The sequence below is a fragment of the Lissotriton vulgaris genome, chromosome 1_1 (genome assembly GCF_964263255.1).
Source record: "Lissotriton vulgaris chromosome 1_1, aLisVul1.2, whole genome shotgun sequence".
Lineage (NCBI taxonomy): Eukaryota > Metazoa > Chordata > Amphibia > Caudata > Salamandridae > Lissotriton > Lissotriton vulgaris.
In genome coordinates this window covers 263437841-263465320 of record NC_141685.1, presented here as the reverse complement: position 1 = coordinate 263465320, position 27480 = coordinate 263437841, and the positions used below count along the sequence as shown (strand labels likewise).

The window sequence follows — 27480 nt, the reverse complement described above, 5'->3', positions numbered from 1 at the left end:
CCTGGACTTGGTCCGGTTGGTTCTGGACTACGTTGACCGCTTGGGGATGGAAGATTCTATCCTTCCTAGGTATTGGCCTTCTCATAGTATTCAGTTGTTGCCTATGTCTGCAATGTGGGCCAGCGATTTGCGGCTTGTGCGCCACATCATGTATTCCTCATTCAGGTTCCCATTCAAAACGCGAGAAGAAGAAAGAAGAGCAAATGATGTTACGTGAACAGATTGATAGATTCATGAGGATCGATATATCATGAAGGGTCCGTAGGGGACAAGGAGGGAATGAGGAAATATAAATTTTATGATCAATTGTGTCCCCTATCTTAGACCCCAACGACTCCGTGTACGCGCTACAAGTACATGTATGTTCCCTCCACTTCCAGCTATGAAGACGCAAATACATTTGCGTCCAACGTTAACATGTCCTCTTTCAGATCCACCATGAATGGGTCGAATATTCCGTTCCTAAGTATGCCTTGCCAACGTCTTTATGTGGTGTACTTTACACGTTTTTCAGCCCTGGCGAAGTAGGCCCTGAATTCTGCCATCGAGCCTTTTCCTGCCTTCTGACTCTGAATGCCTCAGCCCGGGCCTGCATCTGTACCCGTGACCTCTGCCTTACTCCCTGCGCGGCTAACGGCGCTTGGCTCAGCCTGTTGCCTGCCAAGACTGTATTCAGCCTTCGAATTATCTGCTCCGCTCCTCGAAAAATACATTCCTGTCTAGTAGTTCAAGTAAACATCCTTCCAGCTGCAGAGCAAAGGGCCCGGCCTCACTGTCTCCGTGCAAGTAATTCATAGCTCCTGTTACCATGGTAGGCCCATGCCCCCTCGCATCTCATGCAGACACGTAGACACTTATACACGCACTCACAGTTAGTATAGAATAGCCTCTGCCCGAGAGACCTTTCCTTCCAGATAATACAGTTCCTTAAACACTAGATATTAGATACGATTTGGGATTAGGTTGATCTGACATCCCAGACTTCTGTCTCCACATGTAGGGCTAAATGTCAAGTCCCCTTCACCCTCCAGTTACACGTCAATCACACGTCATGCTGCCTGCGCGCGCATCTCTGCCATGTATTTCTGCTGACACTGCAGGATTCTCCTATGGATCCACCCACTTGTGACATCATGTCAATGACGTTTCTAACGACGTTTCTAGTTCACGCCTTCATGCACGCCTAATGTAACGCCTATCCATTACGTATGTGTATTCTTATCTCTCCTCTCAGCTGTTACGCCTTCTGTATATGCCTTTACTGTAATGCATTGACTATATATATGAATGATTGCCAATAAAATATTGTCTGTCAGTCCCTTCCCGAACCTACGTGGTGACGGAATGGTATGCCACCTTTGGTTCGAACCAAATACCCATTCCTTTTTAAGGAATAAAACCCCTTTTGAAAACCTCAATTATCACGGATTTTGCCTCTTATTTTTCTGAGTTATTCTTATTGAACTTTACCGCATGAATTAAGTATAGGTAATTTAATTTTACCACATAAGCAATAGAAAGAAAATAAGCCTGCGAGTGGTGCGTGCGAGTAGCCCACCTCTCTTTCCTTCTTTCATTTAGTTGCTTCCCTATGAAATGGATCCAACAAGCATTGGCCGCGCGAGGCAGGAAGCTTGTGATAAGAGAAGCCGACGAGGAGGGAGTGGGAGAAGGGAGAGGTAGGGGAGGGGATTCACGCGCTGTAAGGCTTAATGAGCCATTACAGAAAGCCAGCTGGAATGTGCACGTCCACGCGCGCATAACCGCACGCTGGAGGCAGGCAAAAGCCTTTGGGTAGCATTTTGAAAACCTAGTTACTAAATGTCTCGCCAGAGGTCAGCGCATGCGATGTCTCAGGTGAGACCTAAAAAGGTACTTAATAGAAAAAGATAGATACCAATTGTGTGAAGTTGAAAAATGATTGTCATGGGCTTTGTAGATGTTTATTAGGTGTCCTGTGTTACTAAAACTGCAAATTGCATTCCCTTTTTATACAAAGTACAGAACAAAAGTTCAAATATGGTAGATAAAGTGCATACTAGTTTGCTTTCTCTGGGAGTGGTGTCAAACTAACTAAAAGAGAGAGTGGTGGAACCCTTAAACAAGAAAGAAGGATTTGATCCTACTTTACAGTTAATCTATAGACCATCACACCTCTTCCTGAAACTGTTAAATTTCAGTGAAATCATATGGCAACTTAGCTATGTTCCTATGTGGAAAATGTCAAAATCCTTAATACTACACAGCCCGAGCTTTACTGTGGTGACAATATCCGCCTAGCTGCTGATCTGGAAGAATTGATGCCTTGCTATTGTTCGATCACAGTTTGATGATGATGAACATCCAAAGGAGATTGGGCTACGTGGCTATTTGTGGTCATGGTTCTCTTCTTTTGCTTGATATTACAAAACTCAATGTAATGTTCTTGACTGCTTATGTGACCATGTCTCCCATACCACACGGGCGGACGATTTACTAATTATATTTGTAACGAGAAGTTATCAAGGTCATGTATGTATTGAGTATATGATGGAAACAACAAAAACAAAATACTTTATGTATCGAATGATCCTACTTTACCCTGACGAGGTGTTTCAATAAAGGATGTTTAAAAAAAAGTTTCTCTTCTTTTAAAAGTATACACTCACAGTCATGTAAAGTCTTTTATCGCTTCCATTTCTAACATATAACAAATCTTAGTCACCTATAAGTTACTCCTCTAGCAAACTTCATCTAACCTCCAGTTTTTGTACATACGTGATCAACAGGCAACTGCTATACCAGTTCAGAAGCTCTTTTGACATTCTCTTGCTCTGCAGAAATGTTTACTGGATGTTACGAATTGGATGGGTAGAAAATGGTTCAAACTCAATATAGAACACACTGATCACAGCACATGCGACTGGAAACTCTTGCTATGGACAAGTGAGCTTAGGCCTTGCTCTCTTCACTTTCCACTAAGATTGCTGATAGAGCACTGAGAAAAAAGTTCTAATCATCCTGCAATCGGCATTAATTCAAATCTCTGCCAAATGTTACTCATCAGTGGTTAGACTAAAGCAAATGTAGTAAATTGTGTGCATTTTACAGCATTGGAGACAATTGTCACAAAAGCTGATCTCTACTAACTGAGCTGTGTAAGCCACAGTGGTGTGCCTGACTCACTGACAAATCAACTTGTAGACGAATGCATCATGGTTTATTAGTAGTTGGGTGAATGGACTCTGGATGCAGCTTCTGCTGTCCAGGGCGGTCAGGTTTACGCATCTGAGACAGCGATATAGGACGGGCCCTTTGATGCGTAATCTGATGGGTCAAGGCTATTGAAAGACAAAAGATCAAGGTGCATGCTTAACTGTGTGATTGGAAACAGACTCCATTCTTTGAGGGTGCTTCTTTGCATGAGCATTGAAGAGCTGGAGGCAAACTGACTAGGTGCAAAGCGGTTTATGGAGTCAGCCAATGTCTGTAAGAAGGTAAAAACCAGTTAAAAAGCTTCCCAAGAGCTGAAAGATGTAGCTGTCAAGTGACTTATCAATGTAATGTATTCACCACACAATACATAAGCCATGCTGTAGTAAAGCAGTCTACACAGGAAGATGGTCCAAGTAGATTTATTCATAGGAAGAACAGCTTAACAACCACAGGTGGCAAGAAATGTCTTCATCATGAGTCCAGTAATAACAGTAAGATATCAAGGGAAAACATTCTAAGTTACTAACACTCTACTGAGTGACATAGGAAAGTTCCAGATGACATCAGGTCATGGAATACCACACATGCCACTGACTATCAGTCAACTTACTGATATTTGAGTGCCCTGTGACTACCGATCTAGTGGTTCCTCTAGGCATTCATCAGAAAATAAAAACATTTTGGACCAACTGTCAATGCTCTTTTTCGAAACTGCTTTGTATTACAAAATAACCAGCAAAGGAGGGCGGCGAGTGACAATTGGGAGGATTGGAATGATTGATACTGTGTCGCAGTGGTCAGATGGTTGCTCCATAATTTGCAAAGAAGTTGTGGGAAATGTGCTTGTGCAAAAAATCTTAATTCTCTCTCACGCACAAGCTCACCGCAATAGACGAGGAGCCCACGTGCCCTCACCCTAGAATTATTTCGTTCGCTCACGTTTGGGACAAACGTGTCCACGACATAAAACACACATTAATATAGCCTTACCTGCATGTACAACACCAAGAGCTGAAACTGGGTCTCTTCAGGGCATGCAGCGAACGCTTCCGTTGAAAGGTGGACCGTATAAATGAATGCAATTTTGAAATATATGTAATCCTTGTTTAAAATCCCAACTTTCTATTCAAGATACTTGACTAATATTTTGTTAATGGATTTCGTTCGATATCGAACAATATTTAATTTAATCCACAGCTTACTTTAATAGTTTATCATAAATGCACTGCATCTAAATAGTTGTTTTGGAGTTAAAGTTACAGGATTATTGGAGTAAATTTACACATGGAGCCAAGGGACTCGGACCATTACAATCAGTTATGCAAGAGCAGGGCTAATGAACCCCCGAGGGGGCCATCTTAGAGCCAGGCGTTTGGCTCATTGGGCAGATGTTGAGCAGAGCATTTTATTAGGAGCCAACACTACTAACCTGACCTTAACATGGCGATATCTGCGAACATCTGCAAGCATGTGAGCATTTATTTGGCAGTGGATAAAATCCGCAAAGTTTGAGTGAGTGGCAGAGATATGAAAAACTAAATAAAAATCTAACTCTCTATGGCGAGACAGTTCATTAGAATCCAGATCGTTGGTCGCTTCGCTTGGGATCAAGATCACAATAAATGATTTTAAAGATCCTCAGAACCCTTTCAAAATGGCCACCACCATAAATAAAGTCTTTTTTTCCCTCGTGAACTCTTTCCGCGAACTTCGACGGGCTGTGCTTGTTTCGTTTACTATTCAAGAGGGGGCTGGCCTTGCTTTCAATGAGTGCGCGTGCGTCATCAGTCCGCGACGCGGCGACATAAGCTTCTGCTGGGCCAGACTGGAGCGGGGCCAGGTGCGTGAAATAGAGAGGTGAGTGCACTATTCCGAGCGACATCTTTCTGTCACGCTTATCTGCTGCTCGCGGTATTGTGTGAGAGAGACACCTGTTAATGTTCTCCATAATCCGTCTTTGAAGCCGGTCAGCTTCACGCCTCCCCTCTCTTCTACCCAAAGAGTAGAGGTGTGCTTCCCATGAATCCAGGGTGATGCACTGGTATTGAAGCCTCAAAGTATAGTCGGCTAGAGCTCTTGCTACACAGGCCGGTGCGGAGGCCAGGGCCCGCTCGCCACAGTCTCACTCTTCGAAGCCCTGCTCGATCTGTGGCAAGTGCAGTCAACAGTTAAAGTTTAGTTGCAGGCTAGTGTTTTATAGTGGCGTTCGATGTAGATTGACTCTTCAACATTAGTTCCCGGCATCGGTGATTTAGGTTTTGGAATATGTGTTTGCAAAATATGTTTTTTGTAGTCTTGACTTCACACACTGCCGGTTTGATGGAATTTGGTTCAATGCAAACATTAAACCTCCTCAACCAGGCTTCCCATTTATTTAGGTGTTTCTATATTGTGTTCCATCTAATATATTCGCTACCTCCGGACGAAAGAATAGTAAATAAACAATTTCCACAAAAAAGCAGTATTGAACGTTTTTTTAGTAAGTATAGTGGACTAATACGTCTGTCTTAAGGGGTTTTCTGAAATTCATGAGACCATGTTCAGATCTCAAGGACATTGACCGCCAAGATCACCACTTGTGTTTCAGATTGTTAGGTAACAATACAACACATTTTAACAACATAAATGGCAGAAGTAATCAACAGAACTCCGATGAAGGGTAACTCGTGGAGTCTTTATTGCAGTATACAGCCAGCCGACACGTGTTTCATCGCACTCGCGATTCCTCAGGGCTGACATCCAGTGGCAAGAGGGATCCCTGCTTGTCACGTTAGATGTGGTTTCGTTATACACCAGCATCAACATAGATCTAGGGATGCAGGCAATTAATACATTTCTCTACAACAGATCAGCTACACTTTGGCAACATACTCTGATGTTGTCCACAATGACCGAACTGGTGCTAAAAAACAACTTCTTTATGTTTGATAAAAACTGGTACCGCCAGAAGAAGGGAGTGGCCATGGGCTCAAAGATATCACCCTCGTTTGCTAACCTATTCATGGGCGCCTTGGAATCCGATCTAATCTGGGGCAAGAGGGGTGCTCAATATGTCGACTCTATTATATTCTGGGGTCGATATATTGATGACTGCATCCTAATTTGGTCCGGCTCGGAGGAGCTTTTGAATGACCTTTTCAGACATTTAAATGAGAATACTTGGGCGATCCGATTCACTATGAATTGGAGCAGGACGAGTATTGAATTTCTGGACATTGAGTTTTACATAGCATCTAACTGTCTACATAGTAGACTTTTCAGGAAATCCACAGCATGCAATGCTGTCTTGCATGCCTCGAGCTCGCATCCCCCACATCAAATAAACGCCATACCTTATGGCGAATTCCTTAGGGCGAGAAGGAACTGTAGTGAGGACTGTGAGTTCGGGAAATGTTTGAAAAGCATGAAGGAGAGATTTTACACAAGGGGCTATTCAACTAAAACAATCAAGAGCCGAAAATAGAGTCAGAAAGGTTAAGAGATCCCACACTCTCACCACCACACACAAACCCACTGTCTCTGGTAATGAACTAATCAGAATGGTGACTGACTTTAACTCATATCCTGATGTTTTACTGAAGAGTCTCACCAAGCATTGGGGTCTATTGAAATCAGAGAGGGCTCTAACTAATCACATTGCAGATAGACCTCAAATTTCTTTCAGACGAGGCAATACGCTTAGGAACAAATTGAGTCCTACCGTGCCTCGGGACACAACACGCACCACGTGGATGACACAACATAGCCAGGGCTTTTACAAATGCGGGTTCTGCAGCATGTGCAAATGGGCCAAACCTGGTACGACACAATTCAAGGGTCCAGATGGTGTTTCCTACGTCAGTAAGAACAATATCAATTGCACTACCAAATTTGTGATTTACATTATAGAATGTGAATGTGGAAAGTTCTATGTGGGAAGCACCATCAGACAACTCAAAGAGAGAATGATGGAACACATAAGGGCAATTCTAAATGGTGATCCTAAATACCCAGTAGCCTTACACGTAGCCTCTTGCCAGAAGGATAAGACCAACAAAATAGTCAGATTCTATGGCATTGAAACAGTCCATCAGGACGTCAGAGGTGACAACCGTGAACTGAAACTGAGACGCACAGAGGCAACTTGGATCATGCGTCTGAAGTCTGTAGAACAGGGACTCCACTACGACCAGGAGATGCAATATTTCCTGGGAGATTGAGAAGCCAAACATGTTAATTTAAATTGAAATGCTGTAAGATATCCACACTGCATGCAGATCTGTGTTTGTTAAAGAGTTACATTGCACATGTTAAAGTGATATCCTTCATGCTATGATAACTCTCCTGCACTCTACTATAATATTTTAGTTTTTAACACCCAAACATATACTTCTGAGAACAATTAAGTGATGTTATATATGTGAATTTCAACTATGACTGTAATTTAAATTTGTATGTTGGATACAATTTTATTCACGTATGACTGGGAGATGCACCGGGAAACTACCACTTCTATTCACGGTGTTCACAACCCAGTTATTCTGGAGGCTGACCGAGATCGTCTTTTCGGTTTAAGACATCGTAACATGATCCACAAACCTCTCCAGAACTCGAAAATCAGAATACAAATCTCTGAATGAATAACTTCCCCGTACTATCGCTTTACAATGAGAATATCTGGGCTCAACTGAGAACCCAATATGGACTCGACCAAAACATAATCATACGGTCTAGTCGATCGAACGCGCAGTATAGTGACGTATATAAGGTCTTGAGAGATCCGGTCACGTGTCCAAACAGGAACACAGCTCGGAGGTCAGAAAGCGCTACACGTCGCTCCAGAGCTGCACACAGGTAAGAAATTAAGATAGGACCGATACCGTGTTTGACTTTCCTTACTAAGGAACTGGTCTTGTAGAATCACACGAGGTAATTGACCCCATGTAAACTTGGTGTCATTTCAGCCTGGGGTATCCCGTCGTTTTTAGAGCCATACACGGCATCTTAACGAAGATCGAACCGATCAACAGGTAAGCTAGAGAGACTTTCATATCTCAGCTACGATCCTGTCATATACATTTTAATTGTACAACACTCTTACCGGGGCCCCTAATCTTTTCAGAACAGTACCCTGTTCGATGTTTCCCACAACATTGGAGCTATCAAATACGGAGACCTCCGAGCCTTAAAGAAACGACTACAGTACTAACATGTAAGTCCCTTATCAAATTCTTAAAAACTTAGTGTGAAGGATATACCAGATCCCAACGTGACAAATTGGACAAGTCTGTTACGATGTTCGCTTGTTTGATTCTCGCATTTCTGACATGAGACATGAAATGCAATCCTGAATTTGGATAACCGTTGATTTTAGTTCTAATCTTTGTAATATGAATAATCGTTTTGTAACTCAGTATAATTGGTCTGGTTACAGAATTGCGAACCCTACTTGTCAGCATACATACTCATACCGAGTATTTTCGGTCAAGGGCCCTGCTGGGTCGGAATTATCACCAGCTGAGCGGTGAGCTTCCTTTATTTTATTTGACAGTCTCACTATTTGTATGCTTCTTGCCTGATGACTTGTAATCACGATCTTTAGTGATGAGGTTTTTCCCTTTTTGTTCCTTCTATTTCTTATGTTGAATATACAGACCTTCTGACTTTGACACAGCCATCTAGGTATGTGCCCTTTCTGTGCATTGAGTCACAGTATCAAACACAAGTCACTAAGCATGTGGTATGAATGAGTCGTACACGGACAGAACACTTTTTCCGTTGCGACTATCATGATGATATATATCTCTTATCTCAAAGAACGTGTCAGCATAAACTCACTAGTCACCTACACGTCGACTGATAATATCGGCATTCAGCACACTCCCGACACGGATATGTTGTGGTGGCACTGATACGTTACAAAGGTGAATTAGGGTACATGTCCTGCAGTAGAAGCTAAGAATAAGCATGTTCAGGCCACAAACCAAGGTCTTGTTGTAACTATATCCATGCAAGACACATGTTCTATTGTCAACCATTTGTTTGTTTCAGCCCTGAGGAATTGCGAGTGCGATGAAACACGTGTCGGCTGGCTGTATACTGCAATAAAGACTCCACAAGTTACCCCTCATCGGAGTTCTGTTGATTACGCCTGCCATTTATGTTGTTAAAATTTGTTGTATTGTTACCTAACAATCTAATCACTCTGTTTGAGTGCATCGGCAACCCCCCTTTTCAGTTAGTTAAGTGACAAGTTTGTCTACTTAGTCCGAGTGGTTTAAGGTTTGTCCACTCGCCGATCTGCACCTGTAATTAGATCATTTTGAAACCGCTGTGTGTATAAACAGGCAGTGCACCCAAGTCTTAACTGAACAAGAGCCTTTAGATTTCGTACCACTTGTGTTTCATGTGTCTGAACGAATGTTGATGTATTAAATTAGCAGCCAGTGAGTGGATGTTTTGTACTTGAGGTGTAGCGTGGAGCTAATTTCCAGATAACTTAGTGGACCGTGCAAATAAACTTCAATTGGATCCTGGTACCGATCGACTGGTAGCCAGTATAGTATTTCAGAATTAACTAAACGTGGTCCTGTTTACAAGGATTAAGGTGCACTCTGGCTGCTTGGTTTTGTGGCCGTGTGATGAGAATTATGGGGAGGTCGTTCTTCCTGGTTATTTCTAAGGAGTAATTGGAGTGTTTTATCACTGCATTGACTGACTTGTGGAATGAACACATCTATAACTCTGTGCTGGAACAGGGGAGCTTAAAATGTAGGAGCCCGCCAGATAATGACAGTGTCACTTCCGCCCATTACTGCGATCTGTCTTCGTTCTTTTCATACAGAGGAAGCTTTTCTTCATACATTGGAGTATGTGTTCCAACCACAACCTGGCGGTAGTGATGTTATTTAGGGGCATATCAGTAAGGGCTTTATCTCGGCTTTTTTGGCTTTAAAAGCCAGAAAAGTGGAGCTAAAACCATCGCCCTATCAACAAGAGGGTGCTAACATGCATGTTAGCCCCCATTTGCACTATGCCTACCTTTGCATCTCTGAGAAGGATGTCCTAGCATTTTAGCAGATGTTAGTTTTTGGAGAAAACAGCAGTTTTCTCCTCCAAAAACTAACGTCTGCTAAAATCCTGACTTACCCATCCCTAACATAGAGGGTGGATTATGCTGCTACGACCACAGGGTGGTATCAGAAAGGTTATCGCCCTTTTAGTGTGAACATCACTGGAAAACCAGCGATGTTCCCGTGCAAAACATCGATTTTTCCCCCCTATCTCTGGAATTTTTATTGCCCTGGAGCAACACGTTGTTGATAACACGCTACCAGGGCGATAAATACCAGAGATAGACGGCTATGAATGACAAAGCGCTAAGCATGCTTTGTGGTGTTCGGCGCTGTTCCTTGCTGATAAACACCCCAGTTTGTTGTTAAGCCACAAATGAGTGCGTGTCATTTGTATATGCTGGGTAGTTTACATGATGCTTGTAGGAAAGTGGATTATTATGTGCTATTGACAAGTGTTTAACTCAAAGTATAAGGCCAGTGCTTGCCAGATGTCGCACACACTAAAAATAAACCTGTGTTATGTAACTATTACTAGGACACAAAGTAGTCAGGCTTAAATCAACTGCAATGTATAATCTAGTTATTATGTAGTGCATATTCGGCAGAAAAAGTCCAAGCAACATTCCACAACCAATTTCTAAATAATGAGAAACATTTTATGGGTAAAATAAGACCGACAACAAATGTAATAAGGATGTTTGGAGATATCATTTTTAACATATGTAAATGAAAAATCACAAAGGGCCCATGATAGAAGCCAGAGATCATGACCTATGTGTGATTTAAGGCTGACATCAATGAAACTCTGATCGGATACAGATGGAAAGGGACAAGTGGAAGTCAAACAGTTTATAAATCCCAATGCAGAATGGGACTTCATCACTTTTGGAGAAGAAAAATCTTACTTGGACATGGTGCTACTGAAATTTTGGCTTCTGCAGTGGAACCAAGGGCAAGATAATTTGCAAGGCAGAATGGGACTTCAAACTTGCTGGGAGCCTTGACCGGGATGAAGCTGAAATTCAGTCCAATGCCATGGAACTGCCAAGTGGGTACTTTTCCTGTAGGTCCCCTCGAAACTATGGTGGAAAAGTTATTTTCTAAAGTTTGTAACTTTCTTCTGGTGCCGAATCACCCACAAGAGTACACTCCTAAAGTGCCCAGGACCTCAGGGGAGGGCACTGAGGGACCTTCAGTGTGTCAGGCAGAAGCCAATAGCAAAGTCCAGGTCAGTTTCAGTTACTAATGATCAACGGTCTCTTACAGTTTGTTGTGTTCCTGTAGCCACACAAGTCAGTCAACTGACCTTTGAAGACCACTTCTCTATCCTGTGTACAAGAGTGAGTGGGTTCCTTCCTGGTGAGGCCACATGCAGCAAGTCCAGTCGTTTTCTGATCTTCTGCAGGTCCAAAAAGTATTTTTTTAGGGATACCTCTTTCATGCCTTGTTGGTTGGGGCTGGGCACCCCCCTAAGCAATGGGCTAAACATTTGAGAGGCAGCCCTACCCGCCTCTTTTTTTTTTTTTTTTTTTTTTTTTTTTTTTGGTAGTTTGTTTCCCTTACTGTGAACAGTGCCAAATGGCTTGTACAATGGCATTTTCAAGATGATGATGATGCTATGCTAAGCTTGGGGTCATATGATTATGGGTGTACAAAGGAGTTTACTGTGGTAATCATTAGGCTTAAACAAGTAGGACTTTCTGGCTCCAGCCACTAGATGGCGGAATATGAGCATTATGTGAATCCAGAAGATTTTTAAACTGCAAACCATTGTTACAGGCAAGGAACTTGTTTAATCTCAGGGACTCGGGTGAGGGGCAAAGGCTAACCGAAATTATACCTTATTTAAAATTAGAAAGTGTCAGGAAAGGTTTTTTTTTCTATACATCCCGTGAGGAAGTGGGACACAAACTGGCCTCAAGATATTTTTTGGACTGTCCGTTCCAATTGCAAGGTCTCTGAGCTGGAGCGATGACACTGAAAGTGGTCACATATATAAGATTGACAAAAAAACTACAGGCGAGGATTTATATTTCTCTGTAGGCACTGACCTAAGATGACAGCCAGTCTGACAATTAATTTCAATTGTTGCCGGTAGAGTTGTCAAGCTAAGATTTTTTACTTCTTTCTTTTGTTTGAACTAATAGTGACTAAGATCACCAAGACTGTGATAATTCAGGTTACTGTATTTGGAGTTCTATTTTGAGTGCTTAGGTAATAAGTTCTTTTATGTTTACATGGAGGTATTTTATACCAACATGTCTTAAGGCACCTATAGTAGTAAAGTGCTATTGTACCGTTACTGCACCACTTACATATGGTTAAAAAGTCGTTTATATATTCCCTCTCCTGTGTGAATTGAGATGTGCGGTCTTTGAAACCACTATTTCCCATCTTAAAAATAGTGCAAACCATGTTTGGGCTAAAGAATGATGGATTAAACCCAGATCTGTTGACTGGGGGTGAGTGTTTGATTTGCGCAAGCCCTCTTCCATCATCCCCTTTGGTATCGCTTTGTTCACCTTAAGTTGGCAGGGTACGCCCAGACGTGGGACCCTTACAAGATAGCTTGGCTGATGAGGGTTATGAACCCGAAATCGGTCCCAGGATGCTTGTTTCCCGTCCAGGGAAGACATGGCTTGGCAGTTCAGGCTGGACTTTTCCCATGGGTGGTGGAGTGAGCTAAAGAATGATAATGGATTAAACCCAGATCAGTTGACTGGGGTGAGTGTCTGATTTGCTCAAGCGCTCCGTCCATCATCCCCTTTTGTATCGCTTTGAGAATATCACATGGAATTCTCCTGTGTGCCATGCTAAAGACACTGCATGGGCTATTTGTTAGTCCCCCAGTAGCAGGCCTTTGAGCCCTAAGGCCTGGTATATTACCTCATATGAGGGCATACTGCATGAGTAGATATGCCCCTGTTGCTGGAATTTACAAGTGGGCAGGGAAGCCATATTAAGGTATGTATTTGGCACTGGTCAAAACCAGTTTCAAAGCGAAATAATGGCTTTACTGAAACGTATGGTGTTTGGTATCAACACCTCGTATTAATAAGCCCACACTGATTCCAGTGGTGGGTGTATTAATGCATGCATGCACTCTGAGGGTACCTCAGTGCTACCTCCTGAAACCTACCAGTCCTCTAGTGTGCTGGCTGACTGGTACTGCCCAGCCTGCCACCACAGATACGTTTCTGACCCTGTAGAAGGTGAGAGCCCCGCTCTCAGAGGTCCGAAACAATGCCTGCTCTGGCAGGAGGTGTCTAAATCTCCCCCCACAGGATGGTGAGTAATTTAGCATGTCAAGGCAGGGAAATCCAAATAGCCCACTGCCTTTGATATGCAAGCCTGCCTTCATGCAGACCTGGAGGATGCCGCCCCCTGCCCTGAGGTGCATTTGGCACCAGGGGAGGTGGAAAATTAGCTATGCAAGGATGGGTTTTGCACCTCCAGGCTACTCACACCCCTGAAGTGGGTTGGCTGAAGTGAACTAGAAAACATTCGCTTCCACCATTTTTTGTGTGTGTGTGTGTGTGTGTGTGTGTGTGTGTGTGTACGTACTTAGGAACTCTGGGGCAGGGTATTGCCCACTCACCATAGGAAGTGGTAATCTAGGGGGGGAAGTGACCACAGGGGTACATAGCCCATTGGCTACTACCCTTCACTCCCATTAGTCCCCCTAAACTGAATATTTTGGTGGCCCACTGACAACAGGAAATCATACTCCACTAACTCAAGAAAGTAGGACAAAGAAGCGCTGGAGAAGCAAGAACTGATGCCCTGCGACTTCCTTGGTGCCAACTCTGCTAGCCTGTCTGCTGCTCCTGAAAATTGTGATGACTTGTCCTGCCGCTGTGCGACCTCCAAAAACCGAGGAGAACTGCCAGCACTTCGCCAAGCAGCTAGCATCCTGTGGAGTATCGGAGCTGCTTCCTTCGATCCTGCAGGCACCAAAACGCACGCTCCAGTTTACTGAGCTGATGACCTCTGGTCTCACTGACGCAGCAGCCACCCAGGAGTAGGTGTTCGGTGCTCCCAGAGATCAGTCCCGACTGTTCAGCAAGTGACGAGACGCTAGACTGTCCATGAGTCCTCCAGCACCAATTCCCGGGTAACCGGATCCCTACCAGCAACTAAGAATTGTTGGGGATTCAGCCCATACTACAACAGCACAAAATAGACCTACCATCAAGGGATGTCCGGATCCAACAGGCCAGCACAGAGCAGCCTAGATACCATGGGCCCGATTCACAGAACTAACTTAAGACAAAATCCTAAACTTACTACTTTTGGTATTCACAGAAGTTAGGACAGACTTAAGACAGAATCCTAACGTCTGTGAATACCAAAAGTAGTAAAGTTTAGGATTTTGTCTTAAGTTAATTTTGTGAATCTGGCCCTCTGTTTCCCCTCTTCATCAGGTCCCTAAATTTCAAAGAGATAGAGCCAGACTTCTAAAAGCACCCCTGCACTCGCGCTCTACAGCCCTGGTCCAAGGGTTTGGAGGCGATTGTGCCAACTAACCAGGCTTTCCTCCTGTCCCTACTTCCAACCTCTTTTCAACTGGACCATTTCCCAATGACTTTGATTGGGCACCCAGCACCAAAAAAGCCCCTCTGCACCCACACTCTCCTAAGCCGACCGAGGTGCTGTCTTGGACCTAGCCCCATACTTACCGTAAGGCTAGAAGTATAGTCCAGTGAGTTGTTAAGTGACAATATGCAGTAAATGTTTATTCCCCCATAGGATAACATTACAGCATATCTGCAATACAAGTGTATTTTCATTTAAATGCTAAAAACCTCTCTAAAAGTACTTACCCTATTCAGATGATCTTAGTGTCTAAATTCATATCAAAATCTGTTATTAGGTCTCGCACCTGCGACGCATCGCGAAGCGATGTCGCAGCGAGACCGATTGTCGACGAGTCTGCTTTCAAGGAGACAGGAGATGGGCACGCGCAGGCTGCAGGCCGGACTGGGTCGTGGGTAGGCTGCCGCCCGGATTGGGATTGTGGCCGTGCGCATCTCCTGTCCCCTTTGAGTGGCAAGGCACTTTCACTTTCCATGCCCAAGACGTGTCAGCACTTTAGCACGCCCCACTCACCCGGCTGCTGTATCAGTGCCATCAGTGCAGAACATTTTCGGACTCAATCAATTGTTACCTACGGTTTGTATGTCAACACAAACCCATCTTGGCACTTAAGTGCAAGATAGATCTTTTAAACCCCATGGGTGTCGATGGACCACCACACTACCTTTTTACCAGAGGCCTACCTCACCTAAAATGCACACTCCACTCTCCATGAACTCCCTGATTTGTCAACAATTTACTAATTCACATCAAAAAGAACTGGCAACAGAGCAGCTTAACTTGCACAAAGCATATGAACCATCAAAGGAATGCTAACCCGACTCCCACCAGTTGCGTACAGGATATGGCCTAACGGCCAGAGTTGCTGCCTTTGGAGCTGTGGAACCAGGTTAGTCTCATTGTGGGCTCAACATCCTGTGTTCCTGGGCAAATCACGTAATCTCTCCATGCCTTCCAAAAAAAAAATTGCAATGCAACAGGTCTCGCATTTATGTGAGTTTGAGATGTTGGCATTCTAAATGACAAAACAAAGCCTTTTATTTATGTTTTTGTTTTTTGAAACCGAAATAAAACGCACTGTCATTTACAATACCAATAGCTTCAACTCTCGTAAATGCGAGACCTATTGCATTGCAAATGTTTTTTTTTTTTTTTCAAGTTGGGAGTAGGTGTTTGAAGTTAAATACAGATTAACTGGTCACGTTGCCTCTCAATTCCTCCAGAATCAAACGGACATCAGGAGGAATAAAGATACAAACTGCCATCCCGTCAAAAGCTGGGCAAAAGAATTACACATTTCGGAGTTTTACTTTTTTAGCTTCTGTATGTATAGGACTCTGTGTGCCCTGTATTTGTGAGGCATCTTGGTCTGTGCGTGTAATTACCCCAGCCATGGCCATTTTATTGTACACATTACAGATTTTTTGTATATATTTGTATGTATTGTATAGATTAATTTCATTTATTAATTAATACACTGTATGTACTACAACGTGATAATTACTCCCCAATTCGATAGATTCAAACTTGCACCTTGCAGGTTTTCATAAAGATGTCTGCCGCAGATCCATAAACACAGAGTTTTTTTAACTCAAGAATTGGAACTTGAAACCAGCTATTGGCATTGTAAATGACAATGTCTTTTAGTCATTTGTTTTTAAAACCTGCAATGGGTGCATAAACACGCACTTTGAACTTATAGTCCTTGTTTACGATGAGCAAGGCTGGCAGTAAAAGAGACTGCCAGCCTTGTTTCTCATAAGCAATGACTACAAGTACAAAGTGCTTGTTTATGCACCGATGCAAATGAATAAAAGGCATTGTCATTTACAATGCCAATAGCTCAAACTTTAATAATTCTAGACCTATTGCATTGTAAATGCTTGTTTTTATAAATTGGTGTTGGATTTCTTTGTGTGTGTCTGGCTTACGGACTCTGGATTAAATGCCTACCACTCTCCTCTGATAAGCCCAATGGCTGCTCGACAACACTACCTCATAAGAGAGCACCGTGGGATTGCTAGAGCAAGCCTCTGTCCCCTTATAAGCGACACCTAGACTCTGCACAGTAGACGCCTTTTTGGTATACTATATAAAGATATATAACACAAAGAAAGGGAGGGGGGTGGTCCAAGGGAAAATATTTAAAGACCTGCAAGGAAACTATCCCCAGACAAGTTAGAAACTACACAAACTATTCCTTGGGTCTACAACTGTAAATCCATACTACTTTGAACTGTCTTTTTAACCCTGTCAGTAGGAACACGTTATTAAAAATTGTTTTCTTCCTCCTAGATTGTTTTAACTTCACCACCTTCACAGTTTGATACCTTTTTATTGTGCTGCACCCTCACCACTATCCTCCTGGTAGCTCTCATCTGATGGATTTAGTATATCCTCAATAGAGTAGGATTACCAAAAACATCCTTGAGCTCATGCCTCGTAGAGAGGTGGTTGTAGCCCTTGGTGAGACTAGGTGTAGGAAAGAAGTATCTGCTTCTTATGGTTATCCCCACTTTTTAGGTCGAGCTGGTGTAAGAAGCGCTGCTGGTCCAGCGAAGCCCTTATTGCTATCAAGTTGCTGGGAATGTGGGACAGGGGATGGGCACGCGCAGGGGCGTCGGTGATTTCAGCATGTGTGCGTGCACGTTCACCCATGTGCCGTGCACATCTCCTGTCCCAGAGCAAGTCAGCCTCTCGCAATCGTGCGTGCACACACACACACATACATACACACACATACACATACTCCTATACACATACACATATACACACGCATACACATATACACACTCATACATACACGCAGCTACACACACACACACGCACGCCCCCCACTCACTCACTGGGCTCTTTTCTCGCTGTGGTGCTACATGCTCCATCACTCCGCCGCATCACCTGGCATATGCAGGGCTTCCCTCACTCATGGGAGCCCAGCGCCAACACTGCTCCCGTCACGCCTGTCCTGGGGCAGAAATCCCGCCCCACGACAGGCGTGACGCTCCTGAACTTCCGGTTTTCGGCTGGTGGCGGTGATAATTAACTGGTCTTGTGCTTTGAGAGGAGGAGAGTGTGACTGCTTGTTTTTTCTTGTCTTGCACCCATAAATACAGAATATTTTATATTCTAATACAGCAAGCACTCAATTACTTAAGGCAGTTTACTGGTATGCAGACAGTTTTTACCAAGCAGAGCAGTCATCCCTAACACCCTTTTCCCTCAAACTAGCCTTACAACTCTTTCCTCCTCCCCTTCAGTCTCTCCACTACATCAGCAATTGGTCCGTCCTCCATCAGCCTTCCTTATCCCCGATCTAATCTTCCTGTTAACTTTTTGATCAGTTGCTCTTATTCTTTATCAGTGCTACCATCCACACCCCCTCTAAGGGAACAGGGGGAACTTTACTGTTAATCAGGTGAAATATACACATTGCCTTCCAACAATACAAAGTGATGGATCAAGAAACTCTCTGCACTTTCTCCCTAATCGCAGCATTTGAAGTCTTAAACATTTGTCCACATGTCCCTTGGCGACCTCACCCCTAATCTCTGACTCTAACTTACCCGGACGAGGTTGCTGACTGCTGCCTGCACAACAGCTACGGGGGCGGTCAGCTCAGGGACTGCCTTGCCGTCCACCTCTCCCTCCTCGTGCATGATGACCAGGTGCGAGATCTGTTGAGCCACAGGCTCCAGAATGCTCTCAATGGTTTTTGTGTGGAAGACCGGCATGTTGGCGGATCCGTGATGCCCGAAGGCTCCAGCAGAAAAAAAGTGCCCAACTCAGCCCAAACGACGCCTCACAACTTTACTTGCAGAATCTTCACCCTGTTCTTCAGAAGGGTGGTGCTGTCCACTCTTGATGTTTCTACTGGACTCTCTTTGAGCGTCTCCCTGTGTCCCTGAATAGGTATAGCTTCTTCTGGGAAAAATCTTCACTCTAAGCAACGTAGAGAGTTGTGTTCACTCAAGAGAATGAACGCTCGGCTATCAAAGAATCTCTTTTCCTTCTGAAGTTAGTATCGCATCAAAATTCTTAAAGTTTTTTTATGCTGCTCTTACCACTCACATAAGTTCTGCTTCCTACTCTTAAATGTCTAACTATACCCTCACAGAGATTCCAACACTACTAAACTGGTTTCTTCACTACTATATGAGATTGGTTTCCAAACGTTACAATTTCTCTTTCAAGCACTGTGAAATGACTGCAGTTACTATCTACCTCCTGCAGCTTGACAGGATGCCCCCTCCCTCCAGTAAGCTCCTCTCTCTCTCTCCCCTGGATTTCTCTCCTCTCCTCCTTATTTGGACTTCTCCTTCCCTTTTCCTGGAACGTCGTGACCTTGTCCAGGACAATTTGGGAGTTGGAGGACCTTCCTCTCTTGCACCCTCCTGCCTTGCCTGCTTACTCCCGGGAACCCCAACTCTCCCGGGATCCCTGCCTTCTTCTGGGCTCCCCACTACCCACACACCTCTGCCTCCAAGGTGCAGCGCTCCGGGCTAGCTACATCACTGCGAGCCTGGCACAGAGGTGGGGCATCTCCCGGACCCTCGCAGGCTCCAAGGAACTTTCCTGCCTATCAAAGCAGAGCCCGCCTCTCTCGCCTGCGTTCCAGGCCTCGCTCTGAACATACGCACGCCTTCTTGTCGTTGAGGTGGATGATGTGAAGGTGTGCTCATAGTTACAGTGCGGCATCTGCCTCGCCTATTAGTTGCAATTGGCCAAACGTTCCGTCACTCGAGATTCCAGCACGCGTGACGCCTTGCATTCTGCTCGCCATAAAAGGCAATGCTCAGCGCTCTGAATTTTTTTTCACCAGGATTCTTGAGGACCGACCGTGGTGGTGTCAGTTTATTAAATTAAGCGGGCATTGATGGAACAAGAGAAATAGAATCTTTGGAAGTAGCTTAACTGGATTTGCCTTACCTTCTCATAGTCAAGTCATAAAATTTGTATAGCGCACTACATACCCAGAGGGTTTCAAGGCGCTTAGGAAGGGGAGGAGGATTATTTGTCAAATATCCACGTTTTAAGCTGCTTTCTGAACGCTAGGTGATTCTGGGTGAGGCGAAGGTAAGCGGGGAGTGAGTTCCATGTTTTGGCAGCCAGGTATGAAAAGGATCTGCCTCCCATAGTGGTCTTGTTGATGCGAGGTACAGTGGCGAAGGCTTGGCTGGAAGAGCGAAGTTGGCGGGAGGGGGTGTAGAAGGACAGTCGAGAGTTGAGGCAATCTGGTCCGATGTCGTAGAGTGATTTGTGTGCGTGGGTAAGCAGTCGGAAAGTGATCCTCTTATTGACGGGTAGCCAGTGGAGGTCTTTAAGGTGACCAGAGATGTGTTCGTTGCGTGGGATGTCTAATATGAGCCTGGCTGAGGCGTTTTGGATTTGTTGTAGTTTCTTCTGGAGTTTAGCGGTGGTACCTGCGTAGAGGGTGTTTCCGTAGTCCAGTCGGCTCGTGACTAGAGCGTGGGTGACTGTTTTCCTTGTTTCGGAGGGGATCCAGCGAAATGTTTTTCTGAGCATGCGAAGAATGTTAAAGCAGGAAGAGGATACGGCGCTGACTTGTCTGTTCATTGAGAGTGAAGAATCCAGGATGACGCCAAGGTTCCGTGCGTGGTCTGTCGGGATGGGTGCTTTTCCGAGGGCTTCCGGCCACCAGGCGTCGTCCCATGCAGAGGGGGATGTACCTAAGATGAGGACTTCTGTTTTGTCTGAGTTCAGTTTCAGACGGCTTTGTTTCATCCATTCGGCGACTTCTTTCATTCCTTCGTGTAGGTTAGTTTTGGCGGTGCTGGGGTCCTTGGTGAGAGAAAGGATCAGTTGAGTGTCATCCGCGTAAGAGATGATGTTGAGGTTGTGTTGGCGGGCGATGGCCGCGAGGGGGCTCATGTATACGTTGATAGGGCACAGCACCTATCTATCGCCATCAGTCCATCTATCAATATGTTATGTTAGTATGAATTTGTAGAGCGCACATTCACCCCAGGGTTTCTTGGCACTGTGTACCGCTCGGGAACCCGTCCTGGCTTTCCCCGTCAGATGGTCCTTATTGGGCATCCCCAAGGTGAAGCCAGGCATCCCCAGCAGTGAGGGGGCCATTGTGCAGATTAAGCAAGCTATTGCCCAGAGTTGCAGCCTGGGACCCAAGGTTAGAGAGGCACCGAGGCGAGATTTATCGAGCCTGCCAACATTGGTTCCGTTCCCTGCCGCATCGGGAATTGAACCCTGGTCCCGGGCCGACCTCTGCTTCTGGGTCTGCCGCCTCTAACCGGTGAGCCATACTTCTCCACATATATATCCATCCATCGCCCTCCCTCTATCTATATATCCATCCATCGTCCTCCCTCCCTCTATCTATATATCTATCCATCGCCCTCCCTCTATCGTATCACCACAACATCACAGCATCACAATGGGGCACTACAACATCACTATGCGCTACCACAGCATCAATCTGTGCAACCGTTCAACAACAACTGGTTCAAATATTTTCTCTCAATGTTTCAAGCTTTATTACAAATGTCACAAAAAGATGTTAATATTTCACTTCTGTTCTTGGATTTTCGTCACAATAAAATACACTGAGCATAATCTTCACAAAAAATATTTACAAAAGTTTAAGCTATTGCCATTATAAATTACAATAACTTTTATTTAAGTATTAATTATTACAAAAAATTAAAAGCCATTGTTATTTGTAATATCAATACATCTAAGTCACCTAAATACAACACATATTGCATTACAAATGTTATAGGTGTCACATTTGTGAAAGTTAAAAGTATTGGCATTGTAAATGACAAAGCTATTAATTTCGCTATTTTCAAAACCTACACAGAAATTTAAAAAAAATCATTTTCAATAGCAATAGCTCAAACTTTCCTAATGCGAGACCTATTGCATTGCAAATGCTTGTTGCTTATGTCGCACTGTTTTGGGACTAGTCTGACTGATCCTGCTATTCAAGACCCCAGTCTATCTGCTTTCTCCTCTTTAGGTACACTCCAGTTTGGATTCTGGGATACACTTTTCAGTCCCTTGTATATGGTACATCAGGTACCCAGGGCATAGGTACCCCAGAGGCCTCCCATGGGCTGAAGCATGTATTATGCCACCCCTGAGCGGCCATCTAAATTGACACAACAAGCCTGCTACAGCACTGTGTAAGCCGGTGCTTGCACCACTTGCTTAAGAGATATAGGTACACTATATCTATCTAAATCACTACAATTAAATACCTGTCAGTCACCCCTATAGCAGGCCTTAACAATCCTGAAGGTAGGGTGCTGAGTTTTACGTGAGAGGGTGCCCCTGCATGAGCAGAGCCCCTCTGCAGCCTTCGGAGACCATTCTCCGTGGTTGTCTGTGATTCATCCAGACATACATGTTGTAAGTGCATTATAACTGCGCGGTAAATGCTAACTTTAAAACGGCTGCTTAGAAACAAGTCGTGTTTGGTGTCAAACACCTTGGAATCTTACCTCCACACCAGTATCTGGTGTGGGAGTATGATTCCACCCTTCCAAAGGGACATGTGGGTCACCGGTCTAACCAGTACCAGCTTTCTCGACCTGGGCAGCACAAAATGGACGCTGCCAGCAACAGAGACGAGACTGCTATCCTGCTGCTGAGCCACGGTCGAGCAGAGGAAGGCATGACAATAGGCATCCTGTCACAGGGCGGTGTGACCACCTCCTAGACAGGGTTTACTGTATTGGGGCTCGGTGAGTGCACTCTGAGAGTACCAGAAAGTCTGCACTGGGGACACATTTGGTGTCCCTATGCATAGTCCAGCTCAAACCAGTTCTGGGAGCCATTTGCTCCTGCTCTGGCGTGAAACTGGACAAAGGACATGGGTGTAGCACCCCTCTGTCCTGCCCATCCACTAGCACGGTCCATAGAATCTTTCCAACCCCTTCCCATTCATATGAAATAGGTTAACTGAGTACAGGACTTTATATTTTAAATGGTCAAGATTCTGCTAAGAAGAAACCAAGTACTTAGACTGCCTGCACGACGCTGGACAACTGAAGAATCTCACTTAAAGGAGTTACTCCCCTGCAAAAGCAGGCACCAAAACGCCTCTGACTTTTTTGCTTCTCCTGAGCTCCTGAGGACTCAGAAGATTTCAGCAACACAGGAGGTGGGTTCCCGAAGGTCTCTGAAGTTGATCTGCCCTCTCAGCGATTCAAAGACCAGTATCCCTCGTGGGAAACGTGCAACCCAAACCCCTGTGCTCCGCATACATTTGCAGTTGCAAATGCTTAGTGATGGATGATTCCCGAAGCTTGTGCATTGAACTCTGTGTAGTCCTGACCCCGAGCAGTATTTGCACCAAAGATTTCCGGGTTCCACTCCACGAGTGTCCTGTGGGCTGGTACTTTGCAAACTTGCTTGAGCTCTCCTCGCGATCCCTCGTCCGTTGGCCTGTGGGTCCTGACGAGGGTCACCTTGTTTATTCTTGGGCTTACCTGGTTGCTCCAGATGTGCTCGGACTCTGCATTGCTTGAAGAGTCGCCTGGACCTTGCTGGTCAACACCGTAACCTGTTTCCTCTGACCTCATGGGTTGCGTTTGCCAAGGCTTGCTGTTGCTCCAGCCGGACATCTACAGCCTTTGTGGGACAGCTCACCTCTGGAACCTGGTCATCCTCGATGACTCCTGGTCCCTGTGTCTGCAGAGTCAAGCAACCCTTCTTCACTCCTGAAGCACTGGACATCGGTGGGAATTCGACTACCAAGACCCTTGTCACCTGAAGTGAACCAGACTCTGTCCCTCTGCTTCCAGGTTCTTCTCACTTCTAATCCAGGCTTGGATTCCACTGGACATTCTTACCCTTCCTGGCAGCAGGACTTCTTTGCAGCTCTCCATTGAAAACGACAAAGGTTTCCAACACCACCTGACCTCTATGCACCTGGCTTCCCTGGGATAGATAACACAGGTACTTCAGTACTCACTGGTGGGTTGGCCTTATAACCTCCTAAGTTCCAAAGGTTTTGCTCGAAGTCCTCTTAGAATTGTCCTTAACTTGTAAATTTGCAACAGGACTTTCACATAGAGTTATGCAGAGCACGCGTCTGCGTTTCCGCACTGCACCTGTCTTCCGTGGGCTACCTGTGTCACTCGATTCTACATGCTCTAGGCACTGTGTCTAGTTAAGTCGTTCTACCTTTTTTTTGTATATTTTATTTTATTTATTTATTTATTTATTAACTTATTTATTTATTAGTCTTATAAAGCGCACTATCACCTTGCAGGCATCCTGGCGCTGGTGGCTCAAAAAAGGACGGACGAGAGTCAGACGGGACAGGAACAGGACAGTCAGATAACATTACTTGGGGGAAAAAGCCAGGTTTTAACCTGTTTCCTAAAGGGGAGAAGCTCCCCAATTTGCCTAATCTCGCACGGGAGCAGATTCCATAATTTGGTTCGGTCTTCCATGTAGCCCGCTGTGTATTTTGCTATTTACGAATGTTAGATTGATTCAGTATTGTGTGCTTTGTACCCTAGTCTTGTATAGAGACTAGTAGAGTGTTCTATTAATAAATACATATTTTTATATAAACACTGTGGTTCTCCTTTCATTTAGCCATTTGGGCGGTGATATTCTGGTAAAACAAGGTGCTTTACCTTCCTTCAAGATTAAGCCTGAAGGCTGCTCTCCATAGCTACCACTAGGATAGTTGTCAATAAGGTTGCCTTTGACCTCATACATCATAAGGGTTGTATGGACTAGTACAGGGTGCCCACTTTAATTAGTGGACAGCATATACCAGGCACAGCATATACCAGGCAACCTTCTCACACTAGGCTCTCCCACCAAGAGGAGAATCCCTGATGATGAAGCATGCAGCCTTTGGTGGGTGAGGGATTTCGTCCTGAAAGGGATTTCTCCCACAGTTCGATTGTGTAAGACTTTGTTCTGTCACTCTTAATGCTCACGTTACAATTGTAGACCCAAGGAATAGTTCGTGTTGATACTATATAAAGAGCCAGCCTCCTAAATTCACTATTTAAAATTCCCACCTGTATCTTCAAAAGTTGTATTTCTGTAATAAGTTATAGGTTTCAAGACACCTGCTGAATCACCTGGTCGCGAGAGGTACTAAGCCCTGTATTTGTAGCTACCATATTCCCTATATCGCTGATTGATGTGACATCTAAAGTCCTGGGCCGAGTGGTTTTGACGCGCCTAATGGACTGGGCTGACAAACACAAAATCATTACTGACGTCCAGTATGGGTTTAGGTCAGGGAGGTCGAACACGGACCAGTGTCTACTTACTGGTGACAAAATGCAACATAGCCAGTAACGAAGCGGTATACCTAGGGTTCATGGACCTTACCGCAGCTTTTGACCACGTTAATAGAGAGAAGCTGTGGGCTCTGATGAACGGACTGGGGTCTGATAAACATTTTGAGAGCAATGCACTGGAAAACCTCCGCTAAAGTCTGATTTACCACTGCACCTTTTGGGGTCAGACAGGGTTGCATTCAGGCCCCTTTCCCGTTCTCTCTGTGCATTAATAATCTAGATCAGGCGTTAGGTAAATTAAAGGTGGATTCCTCAAGAGTAGGCACTCGACCTATCCCAGTGCTGCTTTACGCAGATGACGCTGTACTCTTAGCCCGCACCCCAAAGGGACTCCAGTGCCTGATAGATGGGTTTGTTAGTTCCATGGACACCTTAGATTTATCGGCTAATTTGGCTATATCCTATGTCATGTTAGCTGGAACTAAACCTTGCAAGAAGTTTTCCTATAAAATAGGCACACATAAAATAGGGAAGGTACAGACCTTTTCTTATCTTGGTCTGTTATTTGATGTGCTTTTAAATTTTAAAACATTAATTGAAGAGCGGTGTACTACGTTAATGATCTTGACCGGTGCTATTACGAATTATGGACGCAGGTTGGGCCGGTGGTCCCCGGAGCAAATGATGTATTTGTATAGATCAATATGCTGTTCAAAAGTGACCTATGGGTCCGAAGTTTGGGGTTTTGTAAACGCCCACCAGCTACAGACCCAGGTGAATAAATACTTGAGAAAGGTGCTTAAAACCCCACATAGCATACCGCTCATATTCACGAGGAATTGGGAAGGGTATATATCGATGACCAGGTAAAGGTCAGACCCATTTTGGCATGGTTAAAGATATGGACCAATACAGAGGCGGATTTGAGCAGACAAATCATCAGAGATAGCCTTGATAGGGTTCAAGGAATGAGTATCCCATGGTTCAAGTACGTGAAGACTTCCCATGAGGGAATTGGTTGTAAGGACCTTTTTCTAAAACTAATGGAAATTAACCCTCAAGATAAACCCAGAGTTAAGCGAATTTTCTTGGATCAGGTAGCCTCATGTAGAGTAGCTATAGAAGGAGGCAAACCTACCGCCCGAGCTTATGGTCTGGTAAAGACTGGGGAGGGCATGGAACCTTATCTTGCTCTTATGTTTAATGCGCAGGATAGATTTTTATTGACTCGCTTTAGGCTCAACCTTTTGCATCACTTATTGACAGATCCGCCAGGTTTTATCTTAACAGTTGAGGGAAAGTGTTCCTGTGGCTACGACAACCGGTCTCCGCAGGACACCCTTCATTTTGTATTATTATGCCCATTTTATTCATTACCTAGGCGGAATTTTTTAGTAGGCATTTTAAAACAGGTCAAGTTTAGACATGCCAAGGTCGCTTTATTATTCTTACAAATGGCTAACGATCCTCTAATGTTGTTTTGTATCATGAACTTTATTAAGTTTGCTCTAAGGCTATGGAAACACAAGAGGGTTGTGCTGAATGAATTTATTGTTAATTATTCTCAATTACTATTTGTTGTGGTGAGGTGATTTACAGGAATTGTATTTTAAATTTTTTTTTTTTTAACTGTATTATGTACTTTTATGGTATTTTTTTAAATACAGAATAAAGGTTTTGATTGATTGATACTAAGCCCTGTATTGGTAGCTGCCATATTCCCTAGAAATTACTATGGTAGTTCCCAAGAGTGAAAAAGTATCCAGGAGATTGAGTAATAATGAGCTCCCCACCAACAGTTACAGGTGATGGTTAGTCTGGAATGGCGTAGATTTGCCAGGTAGGCTTTGCATTGCCCATTTGCCCTGATGAATAGGGTGCCTTACATTTGAGCCATATTTCTCGCAGCCAGTTAAGGACTTTGAGAAGCTAGACAAAGTTATTAGAGATTACTTGATGAAGCCGGTGTGGGCCCGTGTAGCTAGGCCCCAGCCTTGGTTTGACAGTTGATGTCGGTTAGCCTGCACCCAATTATACCAAAACCTTCAAGTTGTCCCTAGAAACAGTGTTGCCATTGATAGTTACAGAAATCGGGGATGTGGAAATCCTGTAGCCTGAAGCCCAGGCATTATTGTTTGGGATCAAGGGCAACAAGTTTTCATGTGTATTTTGTCTTTGGGACAAGTAGACCCAACCCCCTACAGCACAAACCCTTTGTCTGGAAGTTTAAAGTACCACATTATGGATCGGGGAAGAGCATTGTCGGCAGTTAAGGTAATATTTGTGTCCATGTAATAATGCTGTTCTAACTTGTATTTATGGTTTATTAATACAAAGCCTTTATTATTTGGGTGAATGTTGTAAGCTCGGACTGCTCTACA

At 44.3% G+C, this 27480-nt stretch overlaps 2 protein-coding genes across 7 annotated transcripts in view; one reads left to right on the top strand and one right to left on the bottom strand.

The window, feature by feature from the left end:
• The window catches only part of MUTYH (mutY DNA glycosylase), a 191197-nt gene extending 186264 nt beyond the window's left edge, over positions 1–4933 (bottom strand). The window contains exon 1 of one of the 4 annotated variants that reach the window (XM_086952290.1): positions 4186–4933. The gene's annotated coding sequence lies outside the window, so the exon portion shown is untranslated. The remainder of the gene's footprint in view (positions 1–4185) is intronic. The other 3 variants (XM_086952291.1, XM_086952289.1, XM_086952288.1) reach the window with 3 other exon arrangements.
• The window catches only part of LOC147746880 (target of EGR1 protein 1-like), a 71043-nt gene continuing 48486 nt past the window's right edge, over positions 4924–27480 (top strand). Inside the window, exon 1 of one of the 3 annotated variants that reach the window (XM_086952283.1) lies at positions 4924–5052. The gene's annotated coding sequence lies outside the window, so the exon portion shown is untranslated. The remainder of the gene's footprint in view (positions 5053–27480) is intronic. The other 2 variants (XM_086952284.1, XM_086952285.1) reach the window with 2 other exon arrangements.